General features: G+C 28.4%; 1 long non-coding RNA gene across 1 annotated transcript in view; it reads left to right on the top strand.

The window, feature by feature from the left end:
* The window catches only part of LOC147817079 (uncharacterized), a 30,826-nt gene extending 16,362 nt beyond the window's left edge, over nucleotides 1-14,464 (top strand). Inside the window, exons 2-4 of the long non-coding RNA XR_015430226.1 lie at nucleotides 575-629; nucleotides 9,183-9,259; nucleotides 14,147-14,464. This is a non-coding gene — a long non-coding RNA (uncharacterized LOC147817079). The remainder of the gene's footprint in view (nucleotides 1-574; nucleotides 630-9,182; nucleotides 9,260-14,146) is intronic.
* The last annotated feature ends 5,426 nt before the right edge of the window (nucleotides 14,465-19,890 follow it).

The following is a 19,890-nucleotide window of genomic DNA, read 5'->3' as shown; positions in this document are numbered from 1 at the left end:
TAATAGCGAAAATATTTCATCTAAGCTTAAGAAAATTAAATAAAACTTGTTGGCAAGTTTAAGTCCATTTTAATTACCAATTGGATGCTTGCAGTTCGAAAAGACCTCCCATACCCACACTATGACGTCAGCTAATCTTTATCAGCGAAATGGCTTATTAAAGTTGAGCTTCTCTACATAAGTTAGAATGTTAATTAACAATAAATTAATAAAATGCAGAGCCCTATCGAATTATTTGAAATATAATTCTTTTATTTAACTTAGATTTATTAATTGTTTGTGTACTTTATTGTAACCTGCTTGATATATTTTTGTTTTTTTGTCAACTTCGATGCATTATTAGATTATTTATGTTCCACGCGGCTTAGTGCCTGTCTTTGTGTTAAGTCTCTATGTAAATATATAGTGAGAGATTCTTTGTAACAGAATTTAGAACGCGTTCTTTCATTATTGTAGGGTAGTGTGTATATACTTTTTATCTAATTTTTCCTATGTGTGTGTTCTCGTATTACTGAGACAGATTTTATGTTTCATGTTGGATTTTGAAAGTTTTTTTTTTTCTTTTCTCTTTTAGTTCGATTACATGACAGTATTCAAAAAGAAGGTTACCATTACTTAATATTCGATTTGTGAGTATTTATTTCATATCTATTTTGAAACAAACATCACTACTTACTGTGCTAATTATTGTGTCCTTCAGCGATGTTTCGTCTGGTCGAAATGTTTTGGGCACAAGATGGTGTCTATAGTTCATCTAATGTAAGAACTCCCTTAGCCATTCGTTCGAACCCTTGGCGGTAACTATGGTAACGAAATATAACTATTTTAAGTAGGGATTAGCCCTAGAGTGAAGAGAAACTACCCTCCCTGAAATGCGCTATTCTTGTTTCCATAGCTGCAAACGGCCTCAGATTTTGTGGCGGGGGAGTTCTTACCGTAGACAAACTATACTATGTATGACTTGTTGGTGTGATTCTCGTATTTCCTTAATTTCCTCTGTGGACGTCTTATTTTTTTCTCCCTCCCCTGAGAAATTTTTTTCAGCAAGATTGGATTGTTTTTCCGCTTGCCCTTTTTGAGATGGATGGCCTGTTGTGGGTCGAATTGGGTACTGATTCGATGAATTGATTCGGTGATTCGAATCAGCAATGTGAATGATTCGAATCACTTAGCTGATTCGTTTTGCCCAACTCTAGCTGTAGATGGAGCCTCTGAACTATTTCGTTTTCTCTGTAAATATTTGCCTCAACTGAGGTCGAAACCAGGAAAGATATTTCAACCGACCATCGAGGTCTTCTTGTTTCTTTGTGAGCGAGAGATGTTTCAGAACCAGTATGTATTTAGATTTGAAGCATAGTTGCTTCAAATATTTACGTTTTTGGCTTTCAAATCAGATTAACAGTCAGCTACCATCGAGGCCCCAAAAATACTTTCTAGTTAAAAAGATACTTCTTTACTTATTTAAAGTATCAAATTTCCGGGAATCGAGGGAGCATCTAGTTCATAGTGAACTTCATCACGTCACCGAATGAAAAGATGACTAGTTGTCCAGTCTCTTTGTTGGATAAAAACAAGATTTGCTGTTTCTTAAGAACGCAACTTCCGTTACGTCACTATTGTCCTGTCAGATTTGGAATTATTCTGAATCTACAGTATAATTTAAAAATCTAGTGGTGATCGCTGGTGGCCAATCGCAGAAAAGAAACGGAAGTCTCCCGTTGCCAGAGGAATTTTTTCTGTGATTTTAGAAATTTCAATGCACATCAACCAATTTTCATCGTCAGTGACCAAATCCAAGCATTTTTTTTACAATCAGTCCCTGTGGCAGAATTCGAGCTATCTGCAACAAAACTCTCTAGCAGTAATATCTTTCTGCAAGATACTTTTAATAATAACAAATACATATGTGACTAATTTAAAATAACAAAAGTGCTATGTTTACAAAAAAAACTGTATATATACAGTCAAACCCCGCTATAGTGAACACGGTTTATAGTGAACTCCCCGATATAGTGAACGAAATGTTAGGTCCCGTGCCTTGCTATACACGTATAATGTTATTTTTTGTGGATATAGTGAACCAAAAAAGTGAGGAAGTTGGATATAATGAACTTTTTTCTGTCTTCAACTGATTTTTTTTTGTAATAATTTTGAAATTTTTATTTTAAAATAAATACATATATACCGATTTTTAAACCCATCTATAGAGGGCAATTTAGCGATAAGCTTCTTTTATCTCACTTTCCCATCCCTAAACAAACCAAGCAGATATTTCCCTCCCTGGCAGATAATGCACCTGTAAGGTGTCAGTGGGATCAATATGCATTTTCTGTCAGAATTGCTCATCAGCTAAAGATTACAAATTTTTTTATTTAATTTTTTTTTTTTGTAAGCAAGACAAAGAGTAATGAAAAATAACAATTTTTTCGCTACTAAGTAATATTTTACAGTCATTTATTTAAATAATGTGTAATAAAAGGGAGGAGTTTGGGAACCATTAGTTAAATTGCCTGCGTAACGGATATAGTGAACTCCCGGTTACAGTGAACCAAAATTTTGGTCCCTTGAAGGTTCACTATAGCGGGGTTTGACTGTATTTATTTTAAAAACAGCTAAAATGTGACTATTTTCAGAAATATTGGAACAAATTTCAAAAAGGGACAACTATTTATTGAAAAAAAATACTGTTAACAAACAGGCGGGTAGCATGAAAACTAATGAGAATATATGAATTTGAAAAATCATTTGGAAATGATCCCCTCCGTCGAAGAAAAAAAAAAGATAACTGTGGAACCTCGGTGGCTCAGGGGATCTCGTGTTGGCTGGTCGATTCGAGTTCTGCTCCCTCCCGGCTTGCGCTGATAAAATATCCTTAGTGGTAGACGGATCATGGGTTAGAATCTACTTACCGTCAGTCTAACCGTAGGAATATGCAATAATAAAGAATAAATTAATGAAAATATAACATTAATAATAAATTAATAAAATAGTAACTCTTAAAAATTTTTGTATTTTGATTTTATAAATTAATACTTATTTCGTTTTACATCATTTTACGAAATTAATAATCTTGTGCAACACAATTCATCCAGAATTAGACATCGTGGATCAAATACCGATAGACGCATTCTTATAGCTTATTTATGGATGGCTTAAGTATAGACTTCTTATGGAAAACTATAGTTCAGATGTAATGCTTGATGAAACACTCTTTGGACCTGAGTAGACGTCTATGAGACAACTATGATAAAACGGATTGTTTCTTGTAGTCGAAAATTAGACGTAGGATTGAAACGAATGAATAGCTTAATGAATAAACATATTTAATAAATACTATTTACCTTTATTTACAATTTATACATAATGTGTTTTAGTTAAGTTTGGCATTAACAGGGTGGCCACCCACCTGGAAAACCTTGAAAACCTGGAATTATCAGGGAATTTTTTTTATACTGGAAAAAACCTGGAAAAATCAGGGAAATATGGATAAAAACCTGGAAAACCTGGAAATTTCAAAGAAAAGCTGGAAATTTTTTCTTATATATTTTTTTAATTTCACTAATTTAAATTATTTGCTAATTTTCTTAATTTAAATTGTTTCATCCATTGCACCCACATTTTTTAGACAGAAATGTATCTCCAAACAGTTATAATATCATCTACTTACTTTGCTTTCTTCAAAATTTGCTCCATTATAGCCCTGTTAAACTAGAATACAACATAAAATTCTCCCATGCAAATGTAGTATGCAGACTATGGGACTGTGCAATTTAGGAAAACCAAAGATTATGGTGGATTCGGTTTTTAAATTCTGTCCGTGGGTTTGTTCACACAATGATTCAAGTTTATTCGCAATTGAGAGTGGTAATTTTTTTCTATTTTGACAAAATGAGAAAATGTTTTTGTATTTTTAACTTTATTAAATTCTCTAAAAGTTAGTTGGTTATAATTTAATAATAATATTGCACTATTTTTCTGAAAGCTTTTGAACTCCCATTCAAAGAAATCTGTAAATTATTTTTTCTCAGCAAGCCAACCAATCACGCATTTCCCCCCATCACTAACAGCAATGTTTCTCGACAAATTGTTACAATTCTTGCATTAATGCTAATTTTTTCTATTTCATTTTAACCTTTTATAGTATATTTTTATTTTAAAAAAAGATTTTTTTAGAACTAACTGTATATTGATATCAAATTTTACGGTTTTGTTGGTAAATATTAGTTTTTTGATTAAAAATTCGAATTGTATAGTTATCACAATATCGAAAGTTCGTAAATGTTGCTTGCATTCCAGAGATGATATTTTAAAACTATTCCTCTTTTTACCTCAAAAAGCTGACAATGAATAAGGAATATATAGGAAACATATTAAATGATATATATACATAAAATATATTTTTTTTTATTCATATGTGTTTAGTCAGGAGAAGGAAAACGAAACTTAGTGTTTTAGTTCTGCACTGTACAAGATTCCAGTTGTTCAAACAAAAACAATTAATTATGCTAAACTAAAAAACTGTGTGTTTAGATTGGAATTCTTTAAATGTTTTAATTTCAAATAAGAAAAAAAATCAAAAAAGTATAAATTTTAAGGAATTTTATCTATTTTTTTTCTATAGAGTATAGAACTAAAAATTAGACAATTTTACATTTCTGACATTTATCTTTTTATACTGAGTCTTTTAAAATAAAAATGCTATTTCAAAATACCGTTATTTAAAAATTTGACTTGAGATATTGGTTTAAGGAAAATATGATCAGTGAATTTTATAAAAAGCACTGGTAAGATGAAATACAATATAATGCAGTATATAGTACAGCTTTATATTGAAATGTAATTACAGTGATTCACAAAACTGTTGATACACTTTATGACTTTCAATGAAATAAGACTATCCATTAATTAAAATGAATGTTTCAGAATGTATATTTAATGATAAAAAATGTGTTCGAGTCGTAACAAAACTGAAATATTTTAAATGACAGTATGAAATGTTTTAAAAACAAAGGAAAAGTTTATTTTTAAGAATCAATCATCAAAAAGTGACAAAAACTTTATCCCACAAAAGTCATCATACACTTTTAAAGAAAAAACTTAGTCTATTAGTAAATCTAATTTTTCGTTAAATTAACATTTAGTGGAGTTTCCTTTAGCATCTACAATAGCTTTTAAAGGTTGAAAATATGTGTAACTAGTTATTTTTTTTTGTCAGGTGAAATTCGTGCAGAATATTTTTTTAAAATTTTTACAGAAACTTTTACAACACTCAATTGCAAATTTATTAATTTTTCCACAAAATTTATAATTTTAATCTCTGATATGAAGTCCTTCATTTAAGCATTTTATCACATATTGCACAGTTCAATTGAATACAGTAAACTAATTTAACATATTCATCACTGATTTACCTTTTATGAAGACGAATAATCAAATTTGGTCTATTTTATTACGACCACAAGTCATTTTTAAATGATAAAATAAAATATTACGGAGTTAGCAAGCAAAAGTTAAAATATAATTTTGCTATTATAGGTTTGATACTAAATTGCTAATAAAGAAATAAGAAATTAAGTGAAAAATAATTAAATAAAAAAAGCAATTGACGATAATTTTAATTCTGAGATCCAAAACATTTAAATGTACGATGACTTTCGTGGGGTAGAATTTTTGTTACTATTTGATTAAAAAATTAACTTTTGCTTTGTTTTTAAAATATTCTGTGCAGTTTTGCTAAGAATAGATTATACATCTTATTATCAAATACCCATTGTGAAATGTTCATTTTAATTATTGAATTTTTATTTCCTATTTCAATATAAGTTATAAGTGAGTGAGCACTTTTGGGAGTCACTGTAATTATTAAAAATTATTGATATATAATCACCTGAAACGGTTTTCTTTTCCTTAATGAAAATATATTAAACAATACTTGTCCAAGGTTTTATTGGTTATTCTGATTTTGTCATTTTGTAGGTACACTTTGAGCAAATACTACTTAAAGTATCACATTAAATTCAATAAAAGCAATTAAAATTATTCAATAAAAACAATATATTCTGCAAGCTAAGCATATTTTCTCCACGTCTTAATTTTTTAAAAATTAATGTTGTACCAGAGCATTAAAAAATAATAAAAAAATATCTTGTAAAAAAATAGATTTTTTTCAAGATATGTTTAAAAAAATGACATTTTGAATAAGATATTTTATAATACAGACACTTTTCTTGTACACATCCTACACTTTATAAGAAAAAAGTTAAAAAACCAAACCTGGAAATTTTAAGATTTTTACCTGGAAAACCTGGAAAAATCAGGGAAATTTGAAATCTGTTTTGAGTGGCCACCCTGATTAAATATTTATGATTTTAGCTCAGAAGCAAAATAAAAAGAACAAGAAAAGCAATCCCAAAATTAGGAATGAAAGTTGGTGTTAGAACTTACGACAATTTTTTTTTTCTAGGTACACATAAAATACATATGTTTAGTTTTTTTTTTTCTTCATAAGTTCAAATTATTTTGTTTTTGAAATTGTTTTTGGAGTTCTAAAAGCTTCAATGTTGAGAGTAGGTTATTATACTATTGAGTCCAAATATTTTCTGAGTTTAACAAGATAAATGTTGTTAAGCCTTTATTGCCTACTAGTCACTGTTTGTCTATATTCTTAATCTAAGCTCGACTATCGAACACTATCGAACATTATTTTCTAAAGCTTGCAATGATTTTGACAGCTACTTGTGCTTTGATAACTATTTTAAAAAAAATTGATAATGATCCTAATTTGGATACTCCATGATTAGTTTTCGTATCTATTACGAGCCGTAATGAAATTAAGTATTGCTCAGTAGTTGATTAAAAGGTTTCTTCCGTGTAGAGTTGAAATGCGTGTATGAAAAAAACTTAGTCATCATAAAAATTAGATTTGGAAGAGAGGAGCGTTAGATTCAAGTTTATGTAAGAGATCTCTAGTCCTTCAAAAAAATTACATGCGTTGGAGACCTTAGGCGTAACCACAGATAACCATGTTGTTCGCCATGATAATGAGTAAACAAAATCTGTGAAAGTTCATGTCAATAATGTGTATTTTTTATAGTGAAATATTTTATGGTTGTGTAAAGTTTTACTGCTTTGTAGTTTTAAAATCCGGAATTTTTGTAGGCTGGTAATTCGTAATTTAATTTTAAAATAGGTTACTTCTAAAAGTATAATCACATTAAGTTAATTATATTCACTAATTCTATTAAATTTAGTTTAGATAATTAGTGAAAGGTTGAAAATTTTTATCCGATTATGTAATTATTCATTAAGCCAAATTGTCAATAAATAAACAAATAGTCAATATCATCATATAAGCTATTTTTAATGTTTTAACTCAAACCGTAAATAATTCTTTTCGTGCTCATGTTATTAACTAAAATAGAACTTACTTTAAAAAATGTAAATGCTAATTGCATTTAGGATTTAAAAACACATTTTGATCTCAAAAATCAAGTAATTTATACGAGTTTTTTTTCATTAATTGAGTAGTTAGGTGATTGAAGAATTTTATAAATTATCTTAAACATTCGATTTCCTTAAAATTTTATATAATAAAATATAAATATAATTTTATATTGTATAATATTTTTCTGCATGCGCATTTCACCGAAACTGGCGCTTTCGCACTTAAAACCTTACGTACGAGAACGTTTGGAACCTAACTTAAAATTTGCGAAATCTCCCATTGAGTCATATTTCAAAGTAGATCTCTAAACATAGTTTTGGTCTCAAAACATTGAAATAATTTTCTTCAGCTGTTTTTATAAAGAACTGTTCTAAAAGAAAAAAAATTTTCTCGTAAAATCTGTGATATGTCGACATTCATTGGTCCATTTCACTCGAAATAAGCTCATGCGTTTTTTTTTTTTTTTTACTCTTTCAAAATGTGAAAATATTGCCCATAATATTAAAATATGAAATATTTTTATATGTAAATGAAAAAAAAATATCACATTTTCTATTAAATATTAAATAATTTTAAAATAATGATTAGAAATACAATTACGGTTGACATTCAGTTTTTTCCTGTGCGTACAGGCGTTGTTGTAAACACGAAGCTCGTCTGTTAGTTTAAATAGGTAATGTATGTATTTGTTACTATTAAAAATATCTTGAGGTTTGTCGCAGACAAAAATTCTGCCTGGAGGGTCACTATAACGATGAAAAAAGAATATAATTTCTAAGCTTTTTTTCTTAGACTTCGAAGTCGGTGCACAAAAAATCAGTGATTACTCAAATGCAAAATTTCAAACTCGAAAAATGACTTCGAAATTGCTAAGAATTAAAATATAATAACGAGATAAATGGCAAAAGAAGCAAAAAAAAAAAAAAAAAGCATTTGAGGTTTATAAAGAATCCTGTCTTATGCAGAGTGTTCCGAAAAGTCTGCTCTTAATATGTATTTTTTTAAATCCTTTTAAAGAAATGAAAATAAAAAGTATACACATGAGGAGTCCTAAATTAATATTCAAGAGAAAAAATAATGAATAAGAGGAATGTAGTAATCATCAAAACAGATTTAATTGGACGTCGAAACTTTAACATGTTTTCAACAATCTTTCAACTTATATTTGTTTCCACACGCAATCAAACTTGCCTTGTTATTTATTATATACACCCTCCTGTGCTGTGATTTGTCAGTTTTCGATAGTGTTTTCGCCCCCCCCCCCCTGGTTAAGTAATAATTGCGATCCCCAATTTGTTTTCATTTATGATCCTCAATAGAAAAACTAGTAACAATATAAATTATAATATAGTAATAATAATAATAATATAGTAATAATATAAATATTAATGTAGTTATGGTTATTTTTATTTTTCTACCTCCTGTTCAATTAATTTCACTTAAGAATTTGAATTTACGTTTGAACCTCAATAGAAAAAATAATGTGTTAATGTCTGCCTTTATCAAACATTCAGTCTCTACTTTTCTAAAGTTTTTTTTCAACCAGTGTTCTACTTTTATTATCAGAGGATACAATTTATTCAGCTATTTTCGGCTACTATTTTTTTACAGTTAGTCACTTGTGACATATTCAATATGTTGTATATCAGTGTCCTGAATAAATTTTTTATTTTGATGTGTTATTTGAAATTTTGAGTATTTCATCTAAAAATTTCTTTTTTTTCTTTGCATTTTACAGGATTAACTGCAGCCTTTATATCTATGAAGGGGAATTGTAGGTTTTGCGTGTTACATCATTTTTCTTAAATGGTTCTGGTAAGAATTTCATTTAATGTTTTAACCATTTTAAAATCTCTTTAAAGTGAATAAAATGCTTTTTGTTTTTATATTTCCTATGTGTCTGATAGCTTTTTTGGGCAATTAAGTGAAAATTTAATGATTTTGTTTAAAGACTGCTCCACAATCTTGAACATGCCCAATTCAATCTGGAAAACAGTCTTTTTACAGAAGCTATTGTTCTCTGCTGTATTAAACTTGGGCAGATAACTTTATCAGTTTTGGAAATTTGTCCCAATTGGTGCTCTTCCTTTCCTAAGTTTTAAATCCTTTAAATAAGAATGACGATGTCGTGATTTTTAAATCGCGTGAATACGAATCGAAATATGATTTTTAAAACGCGTAAGTACGAATAGTGATATATGATTTTTAAATCATGTGACTATAAATAACTTGATTTGAGACAAAATCGTCACAAATAAACCACGTCATAATTGATTATCTAAATGAGCGATTTGTAATAATATCGCTCTAAAACAGTTGTTTCCAACTGGCGGCCCGCTAAGCCATTTTTTGTGGCTCGCGAACTAAAATATATTAGTTGTCGTTCTTAGCGGACAATTTTTGTAAAAAATCTACATGGGTTTAAAATACTTTTCTTCCGTTGAAAAAAACCTAATTTCTGCGTTTCTGTGAAATTTAACGTACCAACGGTGCAAAAAAAATTATTTCTTAGGTTTTGCATCCAAGAAAATATTTATTTAAACACAAAAATAATCGTGTATGTTGCTCTTTTTTTATTTCGTTTGTTTTCCTTGTATTTTGTGAAGATAATTTAGCATGTGCGTACCAGAAATTTTCTCGAAGAAATTCTCCCATTTAGCTTTTTGAAACCATTTATTTTGGATGAAATTACTTACATTTGTAAATTTTAAAACGCATGAAACAGGGAATGAATATCAAATTTTATTTAACTTCCCTGAATTGAATATCGCATGAACGGAAAAGGAAAAAAAATTTATTTCATATGATCGAGAATTTTTTGTTGTTGCCATAATTCCTAATAAGTCGAAAATTTTTTAATTTATCACAGAATTAAATTTAAAAGAAAAAAAAATCTTGTCACTAAGTTTCTGATTAAGAGAAGATTCAAAATGATGCGTAACAAGTATTCGTAATGCTAGTATACGTAACAAGTATTTGCAATGCTTGTTATTTTGCTTTTTAATATTAAAAAAACTTTGATAAAAATCTGACTGTAATATTCAATGTTCCTTCAACCATAAAAGAGTCCTGTATAAAATTTTGATTAAGTTGTGGCCCGATGTTTGACTGGTGATTTTGATTGCGGCTCCCGGCCACATGTAAGTTGGAAACCTCTGCTCTAAAAATATCAAAATTTTAAATATCTCGTGGAAATGCGTAGCAATAGTCATTTAAATTTGCGATAAAGTTTGGGGAAATAAAATTCGTCAAAAACGAATTTATCTAAATGCCCCATTCCAAACTTTCAAGACGTAAAATATCTTTAAAAAAAATCGTGATTTCAGAAACTACGTGAAAATGGGTAGCATTGAATTTATGATAAATTCGGCACACATGGCGAATGACGAAAGTGATAACTAGAATTCAAAATTCGTTCGTGTATTGTAATAATGTCGTGTTAAAAATATATGATATTTTCAAGACTATGCGTAAATTCTCAGTGTTAACCATCGAAAAAACAATCGAAAACCTACATTGGGTGTGTCAAAAACTTGAACGAGCAATCTCAGACTTTTTTTTTTATTTTTCAAAAAAAAAAAAATTAAGATTCATTTTATTTTTTTAAAATTACTTACGGTTGCTGCTCAGGGCGCATGTGCCGCTAGGTGTGTACCCCTATATTTATGAAACTTAATCTCATAATTGCGTGTTTTCGTAGTTAAATATTCTGCAAATTATCAAATTATATGTTTCGCATTTTTCAAAATCTTCTTCTCAACGCAATCAAGTAGATTATATTTTCAATAATATCCTAATCAATTGTTTTAGTAATTAAATTGAAGTTTTTCTTTTAAAAAAAACGTTCGTTTTTTAATTATTATATTTTATAACCGTCGCTTAACAGCCGACCCAATATTTGGGTTTACGACTACTAATGTTCAACCCCGTTTGAAATTTTGTACCAAATCCAGAAGACAGGGGAACTCCTGGATCGAGTATTGGGAGAAACATGCCTTCGTGGAGGACTTTTTGATGGAGCTAACCTGCATTTGTGTTACATGGAGAGGAAAACCATGAAAACTCCCCCGCCCCCATTGTTTAGCCTGACGGCACAGGGACTCGTCAGTACTGTGGCCATTGTATGCAAATTTCGAGATGTTACTCTCGCTTTTGGACTCTTACACTTCCCTACAGCACTGAGCTTCTTATAGGAAAAGTTAAAACAATTATTGTTTTTTTATTATTACTATTACTTTTTATTCTAACTATTATAACTAAAACACGTTTTTCAGATAAAATGTATTAATTTTACAATATATTTCTCACTTGAACCCAATCCAGAAGACAAGGGAACTCCTGGATCAAGTATCGGGCTAGATTTCGCTTTAGTGGAGGGTTTTCTGGGGGAACTAAGCTGCATTTGCGTTACATGGAGAGGAAAACCATGAAAAATTATCTCGATTCGCTCGACGGCACAGGGACTCGACGAATTATAAGTTATTATTTTTTCAAATTAAGAGTCAAAACCATTATCTTACGTAAAACTTACGTGTAAACTTATTTCAATTCAATATACTTTGTTACTAAATGAATAATACCAAGACTCTAAAGTGAACAAATGAAGAATGACATTTAACTTCAAAAAATATGAAGATGTCAATAAAAGTCGAAATGTTTTGGGACCTCGAAAATTCACGTCACTAGTCATTTACGTTAAGCAAGTTCTGAGATTGCCAGTGCTTAAAGCAAATGTTTAACGTTCTCAAATATATGCACCCATTTTCAAGACTCGCCAGATGTGAATGAGGAGAACAGGAGTGATTTGAAACAAAAAATGTTTGGTTGCGAATGGAGGGCTTTTTGGTTGAACTAACCTGCATTTGCGTTACATGGAGAGGAAAGCCACTAATTTTTTAGTTTTTATTAAAAGAAAGCTTAGAATTATTTCCAGTTAGTTGAAAATTAAACCTTATTAAGGAATTAAATACATTCTGCTGCTTTACGATTGATGCAAAACAGCTGACTATTTAGTAAGCATTACTATTTATTCGAAGAAATGATTATAAATTATTAATTATCTTTTTTATTGTTTCCTATTAGAATAATGAAAAATAAATGCATATATGCGCAATGCAAAAAAAAAAAAATACAACATGTTACTTTTCTTTTTAAATGGAGAAAAAATTAATGTGTTAAAATTTTATTTTGACGTTCAAACTTATTCTCGCCCGCTATCTTTAAGAAAGTTGCCTTTTTTTAAAAAAAATGATGAATTTTTTTTTTTAAAGAATCTTGTAATATTATTTTTAAACTTTAGCACAACTCACAAAGTATTGTTATAGCAGGAAAATGGTCGGTAGGTCTTATTTTGTTTAACAGCAAGCACTAAAAATGGAAAATTGTAAAAAAAATTCCAAAATTTTGCTAATTTTAGAATCGTCATATCAAAAATTCTTTCTTTTTCTAACCTCAGGTTTTTCTTAATACTCAAATAAAGTATAGAATACATTTTTGAATTTTAAATTATTTTGTAGCTGTAATTATCATGTTCAGAAAATAGTTTCAATATACGTTTTTCTTTTCCATAAGTTTTAAATAGAAATTGTTCTTATTTCGCAGTAAAGAGTTAATTCATTAATGTTCATCGTGTTTTCTTAATGCTCATCGTGTTATCATTTATGTTTAATTAATTTTTTAACCCCAGAATTGAAATAATTTTGGAGGAATTAATTTACTGCTAGAAACAATTTAACTTATTAAAATTATTGGAAATCAAATTTATTTCTTTACTTTATTAAGACGGCAGGAAAGATAAGGAAAAGCAGTGATGAGAATTGCATATAATCATATAACTTGCGTAATTTTAAGTGAGAAATATTTAAAAAAATTAATGGGAGTATAATATAAACTCTATCATAATATGTCCTTAAGTATATCTTAAAACATATCTAAATTAGATTTTGGATCGAAGAATAAAAAATATATTTTCAAAATTTTCGAATAGGGCGAAGATGTTAAGTTGTTCGAAATAATTGACCTTTTAACTATTTAACTTTGAATCAAGGGAAGATTTATTTCATTGTTTCATTCGACTTTTCAGATATCAATTGTTGACGGAATTGTTTAACTTGCCAGCTGTTAAATAAAAACAGTAAAAAATAAATAAGTAAATTACACTATTTTGACTTTTTAGAAAGTTGTGACGAATTACAAGTTATTAATTTTTCAAATTAGAACCCAAAACCATTATCTTACGTAAAACTTATTTTAATTCAATATACTTTGTTACGAAGTGTATAATGCCAAGACCCTGAAGTAAATTTTTTGATTTGTATTGTATTAAGTTTTGTATTATTGCAATTAATTTTAGTAAAATATTAGTTTAATTTTTTTTATTCATTTTTTAATTTAGTTATAATGTTTTTCTAATTTATTTTATTTCATTTAAATATTTTATTTGTTTATTTATTTCTGTTTATAGATTTATTAATTTTGCTTAAATGATAGAATTTGATTTTCTTTCTTTTTTTATATTACTATTTATTTTTTATTTTTGTGACTTTTGGAAATTTATAAAATTTTTCTTAGTTTATTATTAAATTGTTGCTATTATTTAATAGCTCTATCACACGAAACCAAGAAGCGAAGGCCTTTGTTATCATTCTATTATTGTAAAAAATGTGTTATAAAGAGGTAATAATAATGTACTTTTTATTACAGTGTCTACAACAAGGGATGGGGTTGCCCCCAGACTTGTCAGCCGAATTAAACAACGCTCTTCAACCTCATTTCCGAGGATTTCAAAATGGACAAAATGGACTAAATATGTTCAAAAAGAACAAACTTTTCCGTATCAGTTTAAGAATCGACTATCTGTTAAAATGATGTATTTCAAGAGAATTGATTATTCCCTGTACCGAATATCTTGGTTCTAATTCTGCAGTTTTAAAAAAAAGCAGCGTGATGTTCTTTATAGTAATTAATATTACTGCAGGTTATTCATATACTGGTGGATGTAAGTAAAATAATATTTGGTGTTGGTGTCTTTATTTACTTTCGAAACATAAATTTTAAAATCGAATCCTCGTAGATACACTTTAAATGTAAGGAAAGTTATTACGTGTTTTCTTAGCATTTCTACACATGTCAAAAAAGTTATTTTCAATTTACCCATATAGTTTTATAAAGAATATGTTCATATTATAGACTTTTAATTTGCTTGATATGAGCTATCACGTGATATTATCGATCAGGGTAGGTAATTACAAAAATATTTAATTACAATAATATTAATAAGGAAACTTTATTTTAAACTTTTTTGGGAAAGAGGGTTCAAAAATAATATTGATTGCATATGATATGGTTGCAAAACAAGCGACTCACCGGTTTGCGAATTGACAAAACATACCGTAGATTATAAACTAGGCGATTTCAAGTGGAATTGGCGACGCGTAAATGTGGTGTTAGAACGAAATTACATTAACCTAAACAGTGAAATTCGATATTTTTTTTCTCCTCTTCGACTAGCCATGATGAATAAAAATAGCTCATTAATTCATTTTAGTAGAGAATTAAAAAAGAAAATAACCTTTTTATTCTTAGGATCACGTTACAAATAAACTGTATTTATATTTTATTAAGCGCAATAATTTGTATTTTATAAAACGATCTAGTTTTTTGATATAACAGATTTAATTTTTTTTTTACAAGAATTGTGTTTGTGAAGAAATAAAAATAATTTATTAATGAACCAATCACAAAAAATAACGTAACATTTTAATACCATGTTTTATTGGAATGCTATTTTGAAGAATTAATTCTATTTAACTTTTATTGTAAGAAAACATAACCTGTTTTATTTTAGTGATTTTCTCTGTTAAATCAATCCTGATAAAAGAATAATGTAAACTTTTTTATGAACATTTTTTTTTTAGAAATTAACAAAGACATATTATTTATAAGAAAAAAAATTGGAGTATTCATGAATGTTATCTATCACGCTTTAAAGTAAAAATTTCTTGCAAATGAAAAAATCGATATTTTTAAAGTAATCGGAAATTCGCTAGTGAAAAAAGAAATATGTGAATACAAGAAGGGAAAAATGTACAAATGAAGGGATTTTTCTTCAATGACCTATATCGCGTTTGTTTTATTACTAGAAGCATTTATTGTAAAAAAATATTTATTAAATAACTTTTTTTTCAATGGGATGAGATCTTAAACTTCGTGAAAAATTGATTCAATTCCTTAATATATATAAAAGTCCGTAAATACTTCATTTATTATGGAGGTCATAGATACCTTGATACTCTTTCAGTATAAGAATAATAAATGCAATTAATAGAAAATGCACAATTTTAAAAATACATTTTATTTACATATATTGGGTGCAGGTTATTCTGCAACGATCATACGTAGCATAAATTTATAGATTCCTAAATACTGTTATATGAATTAGGTAATTAAAAACATAATTAAAAAAATAACAGAATTAAAAAAATTTTCAGCCATTAATTAAAAACTTCCTGTTGTCAAGTATTAATAATAATTATAATTTTTAACAACTTTTTTAAACAAACATTTTTAATTCTCAAACTTAATACTATCCTACATATGAAATATCCGAAAGTTTGTAAAAGAAAAACTATATTTTAAAATTGAGCCATTGGCGACAACAGAGGTCAGATGTTTATACTGCGTTTAAATAAATTATATATTATAGAACTCACATTTAGGACTTAGATCAATTTATTATCAGTTCATAAGAGTGTTCATTAATAAATAAATGTAGTGATTGTTTGATTTATAATTGTAAGTCCTGAGTGTTTAATGTTAAGTTATGTTTCCTTTGAAATAATTTTTGAACTATGCAAAGCAGGGCGACATTCATTTCAACTTAAAATATATCAACTTAACTTTCAATAACTATAGATAAATAAGAAACAAAAATTAGATAAAAACTTTAAATGAAATACTTTTAGAAAAATACCTTCGAAATAAGATTTAAATAAAATGCAATCACTTCGCCTGAGTGATTTTGTAAAGAATTCTAAACTTTTTAATTTTACAAGTTAGGTGAAAAGTAAACCCTTATGAAAAAATCGAGGTATAAATGAGGTATAAACGAGGTATATTTTAAAGGTATAAAGGAGGTTGTTGTTTAAATACGTCGTAAAGGTTGAAAAGGGTGCAAATGAATACCTCAAAATCAACCTCAAATATACCTTAAATATACCTCCAGAGGTATATATGTTTCAGCCTGAAGTATATTTTTTTACACTTGTGGAAGTATTTATTCAACAACCTAAGGTGTGTCATTTTACACTTCAGGTTATTATAAATCAACCTCAGGTGTATTTTGTTCGACTTCAGGTAATTATTTTTCAACCTCAGGTATCTAATTTTATGCTTGTAGAGGTAGATATTTTTCAACCTATGGTGTGTCATTTTACACTTCAGCTTATTATAAATCTACCTCAGGTGTATTTTGTTCGACATCAGGTAATTGTTTTTCAACCTCAGGTACATAATTTTATGCTTGTAGAGGTATATATTTATCAACCTGTGGTGTGTCGTTTTACACTTCTGGTTGTTATAAATCAAAATCAAATGTATTTTGTTCTACCTCAGGTAATTATTCTTCAACCTCAGGTATATAATTTTATGCTTGTAGAGGTATATATTTTTCAACCTAAGGTGGGCCATTTTACACTTCTGGTTGTTATAAATCAACCTGAAGTGTATTTTCAACAATTGGAAAGGTAATTTTTAATTAGCGCCATGTGTTCCATGTTCTACCTTAAGTTATTATTTCGTAACCTCAAGTATATATTTTTGTATTTTTAAAAGTATTAATTTATCAACCAAAGATGTTTTTTTTAGCACTTACGAAGGTGAGGTGTTATACGGACCACCTAGTTTATTAATTTTTAGACTCACTATATAAAAAATATAATATATATATAAAGATATTATATATATTATATGAAGAATAATGTACATTACATTTTTTTCACTAGTAGAGATCATTTATCAACCTGAAATTTTTAATATTAAACCTTCGGCAGTAATTGCTTATTCTTTTGTTAAGCTATAAAAGAAAGTTTCAAATGCATAATTCTTCTATAATTTTAATAGATTGATTTAAATCATCTTAAAATAACACTTATCCAAATTCTACAGTTAGTAAAAATTATTTATGGGAACTCATACTCGTATTTTTAGAAGATAGTTGTCTAAGGTGCTTGAATTTTTAAATCTATAAAACTAAAAATTTAAATAATTAGTCAGCTGAAATTCAAAGTACTTTTATTTGAAACTAAAATTTCACTTTCTTTGCAAGCCAATAAAATTATTTTAAATACTGTTTCCGTCTACATGTTGGAACTTGTAATTATTGGAACCTAAAAGGAAAAAAGGTATAAATTAGTAAGAAAGTCATATTTACAATAATGGTGGCAGGTCTTAAAATATTAGAAAGTATTTTTTTTTATCATTTAAATTAACTGGATGAAATTAATTTTCCTTTTCAGATAAATATCTTCTGCCATTTCTATTCAATCCTCGTAGCTAAAAAGCATGACATGTATCACAGCCACAAAATAAAATACACTGAAGACAGTATTACCATTAACAACATTTACAGAAATTCAAATATACAGGGTGTTTATAAAGTCTCGGACCTATTTTGATGTTTAATAACTCATAAAATAACAAAGATAGATTAAAATTAATAACATAAATGGTTAGATAGACTCAAAAACTTTCATGAACCTTGTCAATGAACTTCCACGTGTGCCCCCTTCGTCGCACGGAGAATATCAAGTCGATAGTCAATTTCACGCCAGGTAGCGTCACGCATGTCGGCATCCACAGAGGCTATTGCGGTTGTAATTCTGGCTTTTAGGCCATCAATGTTCGACACGATCCTCCTGTAATCATTGTCCTTTATAAATCCCCAAAGAAAAAGTCCAGCGGCGTTATATCAGGTGATCTGGGTGGCCAAGTAATTGGACCTCCTCGCCCAATCCATCTTCCTGTAAAATGGTCATTCAAAGAACTACGAACGATGATACCCCAATGAGGTGGTGCACCATCTTGTTGCAAAAAGACATGTGGCTGAAGCTCTTCTAGTTGTGGAAATACGAAGTTTTCCAACATGTCTAAGTATACGACTGATGAGATTGTCTTTTCTGTAAAAAAGAAAGCTACCTCTCGTAAAATTGACTATCGACTTGATATTCTCAGTGCGACGAAGGGGGCACACGTGGAAGTTCATTGACAAGGATCATGAAACTTTTTGAGTTTATCTAACCATTAATGTTATTAATTTTAATCTATCTTTATTATTTTATGAGTTATTAAACATAAAAATGGGTCCGGGACTTTATAAACACCCTGTATAATTCCAATCTTATTATGTAATTTTAACACTTTTTATTTTTCTATACATCTGTAACATTCTGGTACTTCTAAGTTTAATAATTAAATTTCCTTCCCTTTCTTTTTTAAAAATCTTTAAACTCAATAAACCTAGTCTATATTTTTCAACTTTTTGTCAGACTTCATGAAACTAGCAGCTTTTTTTTAAATTTTTGACGCTGATTCTGAAAAGGACTTATGTTATTGTCAATCACATCAGAGTTTCTTAAAAAATAGTTATTTTAATAATTTTTAATCAATGTAATCAAGAATCTACAATCGTTTAATAAATTAAAATTTTAAAGTTATGTACCAATTTTTATTCTTTTTTTACACTCAATCGAATAGAACAAATTACAAGCTGATAAGGAGCATTTATTTTAAAGTTGTGAGTAATTTTATGTGAGGAAAATGTCTAGGAGAGAATGATTTGAAATAATACTTTTAAAATAAGTTGAGTATAATATCTCCCATATAACTTATAATACCGAACAGAATAAAACTAATAGTTAGTTGTTACAAACACTTGTTTAAATATAAATACACATCCCATAGGATGAAACTCAAAATAATGCATGTTACTTTCAACAATAAATGTTTTTATTTTCAATTGATTTTATTCAATTCAGGATTAAAAGTGCATACTATACTAACTTATTTCTAAAATATTTAAGATTTCCGAAATTCGCACATTTTTGAAGTAGTGAACCATAAACAGCTGCATGAAAAAGCTCATAACCTTGAAACAAATTGTCATATAAACTTGAAATCGGATTTAATTTCATTCTGCCCAATATTCTAATAAGCAATAACAATCTGCTTAGTAAATAATTAACGTGGGTAAAATGCGAGAAAATAACATGTAGTGAAAATAGCAGTTTTGTGATCAAACATGAAGAAGTGAGCTAGTACAGTTACTAGTTTTCAATTATCAAATATCTAGCAAACTATTGTTATCAACAATTACATAAATTCTGTAGTTTATTAGGAGAGATTACTTTTTCTTTTAGGTATAAATTCAGAACTATATCCTAGGAGAAGGC

Source organism: Parasteatoda tepidariorum, chromosome 1, assembly GCF_982258835.1.
Source record: "Parasteatoda tepidariorum strain Cologne lab strain chromosome 1, Ptep-v5.0, whole genome shotgun sequence".
Lineage (NCBI taxonomy): Eukaryota > Metazoa > Arthropoda > Arachnida > Araneae > Theridiidae > Parasteatoda > Parasteatoda tepidariorum.
This window is presented reverse-complemented; position numbering and strand designations above follow the sequence as displayed.